The sequence below is a fragment of the Nannobrachium achirus genome (genome assembly GCF_963921795.1).
Source record: "Nannobrachium achirus genome assembly, chromosome: 23".
In the NCBI taxonomy this organism is placed as follows: domain Eukaryota; kingdom Metazoa; phylum Chordata; class Actinopteri; order Myctophiformes; family Myctophidae; genus Nannobrachium; species Nannobrachium achirus.
The window spans coordinates 6,594,064-6,603,218 of NC_137830.1; the positions used below are offsets into that span (position 1 = coordinate 6,594,064).

General features: G+C 42.2%; 1 protein-coding gene across 1 annotated transcript in view; it reads right to left on the bottom strand.

Moving 5' to 3' along the window:
- chchd3a (coiled-coil-helix-coiled-coil-helix domain containing 3a) overlaps positions 1-9,155 on the bottom strand; it is a 214,003-nt gene that overhangs the window by 135,433 nt on the left and 69,415 nt on the right. The gene's annotated exons all lie outside the window — the stretch shown is intronic.

Below are 9,155 nucleotides of genomic sequence, written 5' to 3' on the forward strand. Positions count from 1 at the left end.
AACCAACATGAAAAAGAATTGTGATAAGATCGTGTATCGTGATACAACTTGGAAAATATTGTGATAAAGTATTTTTTTCCATATCACCCACCCCTAATTACAAGGGGCACACATATGTGTTTCAGTTGCTTCTGATGCCCCACACACTTGAAACAACATGAGTCTCAGTTCAGTAACTGAATCCAAACAAGTCCACAGAATTGTAAACCCGCCATCAGCCAAGCACCACCAGAGCCTGAACATGGTGGATATTAGAGAATGAAACAAACACACATTTGATGCCTGCATGGATTTTAACAATATCGTAGAGGAATCTGGTTGTGTCACCCCCATTCTAGACAGAAAAGAAAATATGTTTGGAACAAGTTGAGAACACTGGTGTCAGAGGAGATGAAGCAGGTGAAAAGTCTGTTGTAAGCTTAATTGTTTTAGCTTTATTCATAGAATGAATGGTGTCATTTTGAGAATCCATCATGAGACAGATGAGAGTGGTATCATCATAAAAGTGAATGGATCAATGGCGCGCACGCACACGCACGCACACACACACACACACACACACACACACACACACACACACACACACACACATCAGTGGTTCTTCTTCTGTGGCACCCTGGTCTAGGAGTGTACACGTTTTCTGAAAAATCACCCCCAAAATTGACATTTTTTAAAATAATGTTTGACACATATTGTCTCTAATGGGGGTCCCTGGTACAAAACATTTGTTGGTGGGGGTCCGCGGCCAAATATATATCATTTTGAGGGTCCTTAATATATATAAAAAAACAGACCCCCTGTTGAATAGTTCCCCTTCTCTAAACTCAACACGTCCTTGGTTCTCCACACCAAGCAGAAAGATGAAAACGTTTTTCCAAACCAATGCCAGTAGTACGTCCACAATCGTCTAAGGCCAAAAGGTAAAGAATAAAGAGCTCTCGGCTTTAACATTTCAAACCCGTCTCGTATTCTAAGCCCAACAGCCTGCAATGAAAGGCAGTTTGGAGGACAAACTATGAGTGTAACTTTACCACACAAAGACGCAGGATATGCCAGCTGTTTGCTGCAGACCGCTTTACTGCTTTATCTGGAGCTGTTGCTTAGCAACACCATCCCTGCACCACAACGTCTCTCTCTGAGTCCGAGCTGTGGTGTAAAGTAACTAAGTACTTTTACTTTAGTACAATTTTGAGGTATTTGTACTTTACTTTAGTATTTCCAAATTCCAATACTTTTACTTCTACTCCACTACATCTCGGATCCAAATATTGTACTCCACTATTTGAAAACTTAATTAGTTTTAAGCTTTCCACTTTAGTCCTATTTTATACCTAGGCTATTTGAGAATAGCCGATCTACAAGCTCACAACGTGTCGCAACGTTGCGAGCTTGTAGATCTGCTATTTTCAAACATTGTTTCCATTAATGTTGGTACTTTAAGTACATTATGATGCCAATACTTTCGTACTTTTACTCAAATACATTTTGAATTCCGGACTTTTACTTGTAACAGAGTATTTCTATAGTGTAGTACTTATGTCAAGTAAGACATGTTAGTACTTTTTCCACCTCTGAGTCCGAGTGAGTGAGTGAGTGAGTGAGTGAGTGAGTGAGTGAGTGGAGTGAGTGGAGTGAGTGGAGTGAGTGGAGGGAGGGAGGGAGGGATGGATGGATGGATGGATGAATGGATTAATTGATTAATTGATTAATTAATTAATTGATTAATTGCTACCGCCAGTTACTATCAAAACCTCCACCGGCTGTCAGTCAGTCAGTCTGTCCGTCACACGTCACATCACACTTTTTCCCTACTCATCACAACTCCACCGTTGCCCCATCCATGCCAAACTTTGCACACACACACACACACACACACACACACACACACACACACACACACACACACACACACACACACACACACACACACACACACACACACACACACACACACACACACACACACACACACACACACACACACACACACACACACACACACACACACACACACGGCCCTCTTCTAGCGCCACCATGAGGCCGATTCTTACAAAACACATTTTTGGACACTGCTCCTAGAGATGTTGCACCCTGTGTTCTAAAGAGTTGTGTCACTCCAGAGGGTCAGATAACAAAATCCCTGCTGCATCTTTATACAACTTGACATGACATCACCGCAGATCGTTAGGAGGACATGACTCACAAAACATATTGATGCTGTCGGGTTTTTTTTTTTAGTTTTATTTTTTTTTAGTTTTTATGATTGACTAAACATGAACAAATGCTAGATCGTCAACCTAATTCACCCCCCAATGTCATCATCATAATCATCATCATCGTCGTGAAAGGTGAGGAGGGAGGGAGGTGAATGTGTGTGTGTGTGTGGGGGGGGGGGGGTGAAGACAAAGGGTCTGAGAGAGGTGGCATGCTACGTTGTTTGACCCTGAGGAACAGAGAGAGAGAGAGAGAGAGAGAGAGAGATGGAAAGAGAAAGCAAGAGAGAAATGGAAAGAGAGGTTGAGAGAAAGAGAGCGATGGAGGGAAAGAGAGAGAGACAGTCTAATAGCCTGCGAACGTCAGCACACTCCATCCATCACTGAGTCTCTCTCTCTGTCTCTCTCTCTCTCTCTCACCATTGAACAATAGAACTAACAGTCACACAGTAATAAAACCATGTGCGCACTATAGCATTTTTGCGCAGCAGTTTTACGAATGACACCTGTAAAACAATAAAATGTTTTTTTGTTTAGCCACAAGTCGCCTAGAGCTGAAAGATAGGTCTATAATCCTACACAGAAGTTAACAGTAGATTAATTAAAAGTAGGCTACATATAGTCAACGTGTTTCTTGACAGCTTGTATATCTGCTATTTTCCGGTGCCTCAAGCCAACCAGCGACCAAAACGACAATCTTTTTTTAATATAATTTTAAGACCAATCATAAAAAATTAAATAAATGAATGATAAAACTCAACATCCATGTCTGACATTCTACTATACTACACCGATTGAGTTATTTGTACTTTACTTGAGTAATTCCAATTTCCAGTACTTTTACTTCTACTCCACTACATCTGGGATACAGATATTGTACTTTTTACTTGATTACCAAATCTCCATCATTTTGCTGGGGACCACCTGGAAACCCCTCAAGGACCACTGGTGGTTCCCGGACCATTGGTAAAAAAAGTTTTTGAAGTTAAGAAGTTTTAAAAATGTAGGCTATTTATTATTATTTTACAAACGTATATTATTACAAAACATCGGTTAAAGATCGGCAATCGTTCAAAAAATATGGCATTGGTCGGGCTCTACTTTTTACTCCACTACCGTTGGCTTCGATGCAATCCTTGGCAGTAAAATGGCTTTATCTCGGAATTTATCTCCAGATGGTGTCGTTTTTTTCACCGGCCCGTAACTAAGTGACGGACAGTAGCGTTAACAATCTTTCTTTTCTCGGTGAAATAAGACATGTTTGATCGATTACATGGCACTAAATGTATAATACTAGTAAGATGCCCAATTCTTGGCCATCTGGCCAGTGATGTATATGGTACCAGTTACCCATATATGGAGACCCCTGCATGATAGTCAACAATGTTACGTCAAAACATGCCCAAATATGGGCATTACCAAATATGCGTTTGCCGCAGAAAACAACAGTAAGTGATCAAATATAATTAATTGTCAGTGCATTTTCTACCGCACAGAATCAAGCAGCACAGATTGATACCAGGTGCTCTGAGCCTTTGATTACACAGCGGCCTGTTAACGAGCTTAGCGGTTGTAATGTATGGCAGTGGTCTTCAACGTTTTCAGGCCAAGGACCCCTTAGTCGAGAGAGAGATGAAGCAGGGACCCCCACAACCTGTTCATAGATTATAGTTTCATAGTTTTACATCGAGATCATCAGTGTATTTTGGATTTACTGCTTACATTTGCTGTTACTGATATTTCTGGGGACTGCCCCTACGTCTGAAATCTCATTAGAACAAATTTAGTTAGGGTTAGGTTTAGGCATAGTTTTACTGAGGTTAGGGTTTGGGTTTGGGTTAGGTTTAGGCATAGTTTTACTGGCGTTAGGGTTAGGTTTAGGCATAGTTTTACTGACGTTAGGGTTAGGTTTAGGCATAGTTTTACTGACGTTAGGGTTTGGGTTAGGTTTAGGCATAGTTTATAGTTTTACTGACGTTAGGGTTAGGTTTAGGCATAGTTTTACTGACGTTAGGGTTAGGTTTAGGCATAGTTTTACTGAGGTTAGGTTTAGGGTTAGGTTTAGGCATAGTATTTTTCAACAGTGCACCAGATTCTGACTAATGGGATGTAGGAACAATGATATTTGGGACCAATGCCATGGCACCCTATTTCTTGCTTCAAATATTTAGAGAGTTGGGGTAGATGGAAAAAAAAATAACTCATCGAATATACAGTGCAACTCAGGTTGGTTTTACTAAGCCAAGTGGTTGAACTGAAGTGATATTGATGAATTCCAAATCATTACATTACACATCCCAGAACATTACATCCAAAAAAAAAAACATGAACTCAGTGTGAGGAGAAGAACTGGGAAAAGCGCAGCGAAGCAGTCAGTCTGGCAGGAGAAAACTCTCTCCTCCTCAACTTGCCAAAATGCCCCCCCACACACAAGTGCTAGCCCAAGCAAAGCCTGCTATCTCTATGGCAGGATGCTATCTGTCTGGCTGACTGACTCGCCCCGCTATTGCTTTCTGATCATTACTGCCTCGTCGTGGGGATATTGGAACCATTTCTCATACGGGCCGTGGGAAGATTGGCATTGTGGAGAAGAGAGAGATAGTTTGAAAAAATAGAGTTTGAGAAAGAGAGAGTGCCGCATACGGATGGAGGAAGGGAAAAAAAAATAGATCTTTTCTTTTGGGAGGATAAGAGGGTGATGTTTGCTCAGAGAGAGAGAGAGAGAGAGAGAGAGAGAGAGAGAGTATAACCCATTGAGTCCACAAATGTCTTCTAAATCCTAACAGTGTTCTTAAAAACGTGTCGCTATATCAGTGGTGCTCAAACTTTTATATCTGTGGCCACCGACACCCCATCTCAAAGTGTATTGTTCCAGAGCAAAGATTTAAGACTTTAAAACACTGGCTTTAAAAGAACATATACAATGAGTGTATGTGTTCAAAAGATCTGCACACATAGTCACGATTTGACAGATCTAGCACCAAGTGACGCGCTACGAGCTTGTACATCTGTCATTTTTGGATAGCCAGAAGTAGGGAAGGGACAATAAGCGAAACACTCACGATAATCGTATTGTGGAGATTTAATTTATCGTGATATCGTCCTCCGTCATGCACTGGGATCAATTCACCTTTTATTTGCCGAGATGCATATCCGGTATCATTTTAAACCCTCAATGATTTGTAAAAGGTACTTCTAATAGTACTTGATACAGTCTTTTTTTTCCACTCTCTATCAAATGTCTTTGCCAAATAATAGCCGATCTACAAGCTCACAACGCGACAACATTTGGCATATGTTCCGCCCCATGATAAGGGATTTTGATTATCGCGAGAATATCGTAAATCGCGATTTCTTTTGTCACAATAATCGTGATTAGAAATTTTCATATCGTCCCATCCCTGGCCAGAAGTATAAAATAGCGGCTTAAGTGGTTAAAATGCAATAAAAAGGCACAGGCACATTCCCGTCGTAGATGGGATAATCCTTGTGCTGTGTGTGTGTGTGTGTGTGTGTGTGTGTGTGTGTGTGTGTGTGTGTGTGTGTGTGTGTGTGTGTGTGTGTGTGTGTGTGTGTGTGTGTGCGAGAGCAGCCTGGCCCTGTGAAACCTGTGTTTTGATGAGTCAGTGTACGGGACCGGGGAGATGAAAGAGCTGGGATGGAGACAGGAGCAGATAAAAGGAACAGCCAGAGAGTCATGGAGCTGCCGTTAACGCTTCAACACCGGGAAATCATCTGTGTATAAACCTCGTATCTCCAAGTTTCAAATTTGTAATTTTTTCTTTTCGCAAAGCAGAGCCCTGCTTCATCACACAAGGCCTTCGCACAAAAGTAGTGAAAACAGCAGATCTACCAGCACACAACGCCTCGCACCGCGAGGCGTTGTGTGCTTGTAGATCTGCTGTTTTCACTAGTTTAGTTCGTTTTTTAAATGATAAATACAAAACAAACGCTTTTGGACATACAAGGTTTCCACCCGACAACGACGATATATTAGAAGCTCATTGCGCGTCACAAAGCTTGTACACAGTTGGATGGGCTGTTTTTGGTTAAGTCTTGAAAATGGGTGCAAATACGTTTTTCTTTTCTTTTTTTTAACCACTTTAACATTATTTTACACTTTATCTTCTACTCTTCATAAACAGCAGATCGTAGCGCGGCACAAAGTGAAGATTTTTAAGATTTTAACTCAAATCTTTGCGTCTTTCGGGGTGTCTGGCATAAACTTGAGATTGGATGGCCAATCACAATATATCATTGTGGGGATTCTTGACATGAATAAAATGTGAGTGCCACTGAAACATACGTTGTTTCGGGAAAACCGTTTAGAAGGCATCTAAACGGGCCCTCGGGTCTCAGTGGATTAATTTGAAGAGGGAAAGGGAACTGCTGCCATTGTGTCCATGGAATGCAATACCCTTTTCAGCTACAGATGACCTTGAGTGCTTCAGTACGTGAGAATGCATCGCTTACTTTGGGGGGGGGTCCTTAAAGGCTGACGGGGAAGATTAGAGGCTGCTGCACTTTATGATAGCTTTATGGACAGACAGCATGGCTGAGGAAATGCTGCAGGCAGTGCAGGGTCAAGTGTGTAATGTGTATTAACACTTTTGCTGCTTCTTACTTTGAGGGGATGCATTTTCCTTGCTGCCGCACCGCTTCCTCCATAGGCCGCAGCTATTATTTTGAAGGGCCAGGCGGGGTTGTTTTTGCGCCGATGGATTTTCACTTTACTTCCTTCAACGTTTACCCCATCTAGTCACGTGACAGTCTGTTGACATCAAAGTGTCATGGCGGCCGCCATCCGAGTGCAGACTGAGCTGTAAAAACGCCAGCCTTGGGATCAAAATTTATTTTTTCCGAGTAAATGAAGTCTCTTTATGGGAAGATCAATGGATTTGCTATGGAGGAGCTTCGCTTCGCGTGCACGGCCAACGTGCGTTGTAAACAATTAGCGGACATTACCGACGTGGAATGGACAGCCGAGACGTACAGTAGGTAATAATAGTTTTAATGTATTTACAGTAACAGTGACGAGGTGGTTTGTCAACGGCGTCATGGTTTTAACCCTTTCATTGACGAGCTGACATGTCAACAAGAAGCAGCAGAAGTGTTAAAGGGATCCCTGGCTAATACGACAAATATGCCTTAATACATTATAATTGTCCTCTATAAATAAAATGTAAAATTAAAAACACCTTAATTATTTTATTTCTCCTAGGAATAGCTAATCTTTCACTCAATAGGGGAAATGCCTGTCTCATGTTGATGATGTCATAAATGTAATTTGTGATTTATCCCTATGGAATTTATGAAATGCATGTGCAAATAAAAACAAAGGTAATACTACCTATGGTTAATATGAGCATCAAATCAATATTTCAAATGTGTTTGTGTTTTTAGTTTTTTTTGGACATGCATGCCATAAAGATGACACATGACATTTATGACATCATCAACTTGCGACAGGCATTTCCCCTATTGAGTGAAAGATTCGCAATTTCTAGAAGAAATGAAATATTTAAGGCGTTTCTAATTTGACATTGTATTTATAGAGGACAATTATAATGTATTAAGGCATATTTGTCGCATTAGCCAGGGATCCTTTTAAGGTTAGGGGGCAGGCAGGCAGGCAGGCACGCACGCACGCACACACAAGAGGTGTGCCCCTTTAAACTCTAACACTTTCCTCTCTCCCTCTCTCTCTCTCTCTCTCAGCCCAGAGACCTCAACTGTTTGTCCATTAATATGTGGTGTCATCCAGCTGTCATCTAAGGTCCCTGCCCTGGCGTCTCAATAGGCTTCCGTCAGGGCCGATGTGTTGTGACAGCTTTGGCACCCACACAACAGTACAGTACAGTTCTGTACGGTTACGGGCCCGCCCGCCCGGCCCACTACAAAAGGCCTTTAAAAGGCCTCATGCAATATTGATGTCAGGATAATGTCGGCTGAACACTGGCCATGAATTTTTCATCGAGGAGTATAAAGCCCCTTCCCCCTAATACTCGCTTGTACGTGCGGGCGCGCACTTACGTGTCTGACTGCTGTGGAATGCTGGGAGGAGATGGCTGAGAGAAAATAGGCAGGTTATTATTTTTTTTGGTTTTACACTTGGGTTGTTCGTCAGTACTGAAGTACAGGGTTTCTCAAAGTGGGTGCCGTGATCAGGCAAGTCCAGGGGTGCCTCAGAATGCTTTATTTCACCACAGTTTAACCACTTATACTGAGTAGAACTGTAGTCTCCACTGTACTTGGTGAGATCTTTTTCAGCCTACGGTACAACCAAGCTAGTCTCATCAACAAAAACAGCAGATTTACAAGTTGACAACACGTCACGTTGTGTGACGCATTGTGAGTTTGTTGCGACTGTCAGGGAGCAGTTAGTATCAAAACCTCCACCTCATGCCCGTCACACCTCATGTCACGCTCATGTCCTGTCATGTCTGTGAAAGCCAAAGGGAGGCAGCACAGAGCTATGTGAGTGAGTGTTAAAGCAGCCACACAAGGACGACACCTTCCACCAGACTGAGTACACCAAGCGTCGTAAGGAAGTTTAATATCCCCCGCATTTTGCCACGGAACTGTTGTGCCAACTGTGACAACGACTAGTTTGTGTTGTATTTAGAAGCTCTATAGACCTGAGGGTCGCTAATCGCCATTAGGGTGGGTTACTTGTAGATCGGCTATTTTTGGTGATCGTTGCCCCCAGGATAGGGATTAAAGTACAAGTTATGGAAACAGGTTTTCCTGGTGACATGCGGTATCTTAGGGGGAAAGATTTACATAAATGCAAGCCTTAAGGCCCTTTTCCACCGGCAGCGATAACGATGACGATAGCCATAAAATAAACAAACCACATCGTTGTTGATCCTAACTATGTAGTTGTCGGCTATCGTTGTCTTTATCGGTGTTGGGTGGATGCTGCCGATCCACTTCAATTTA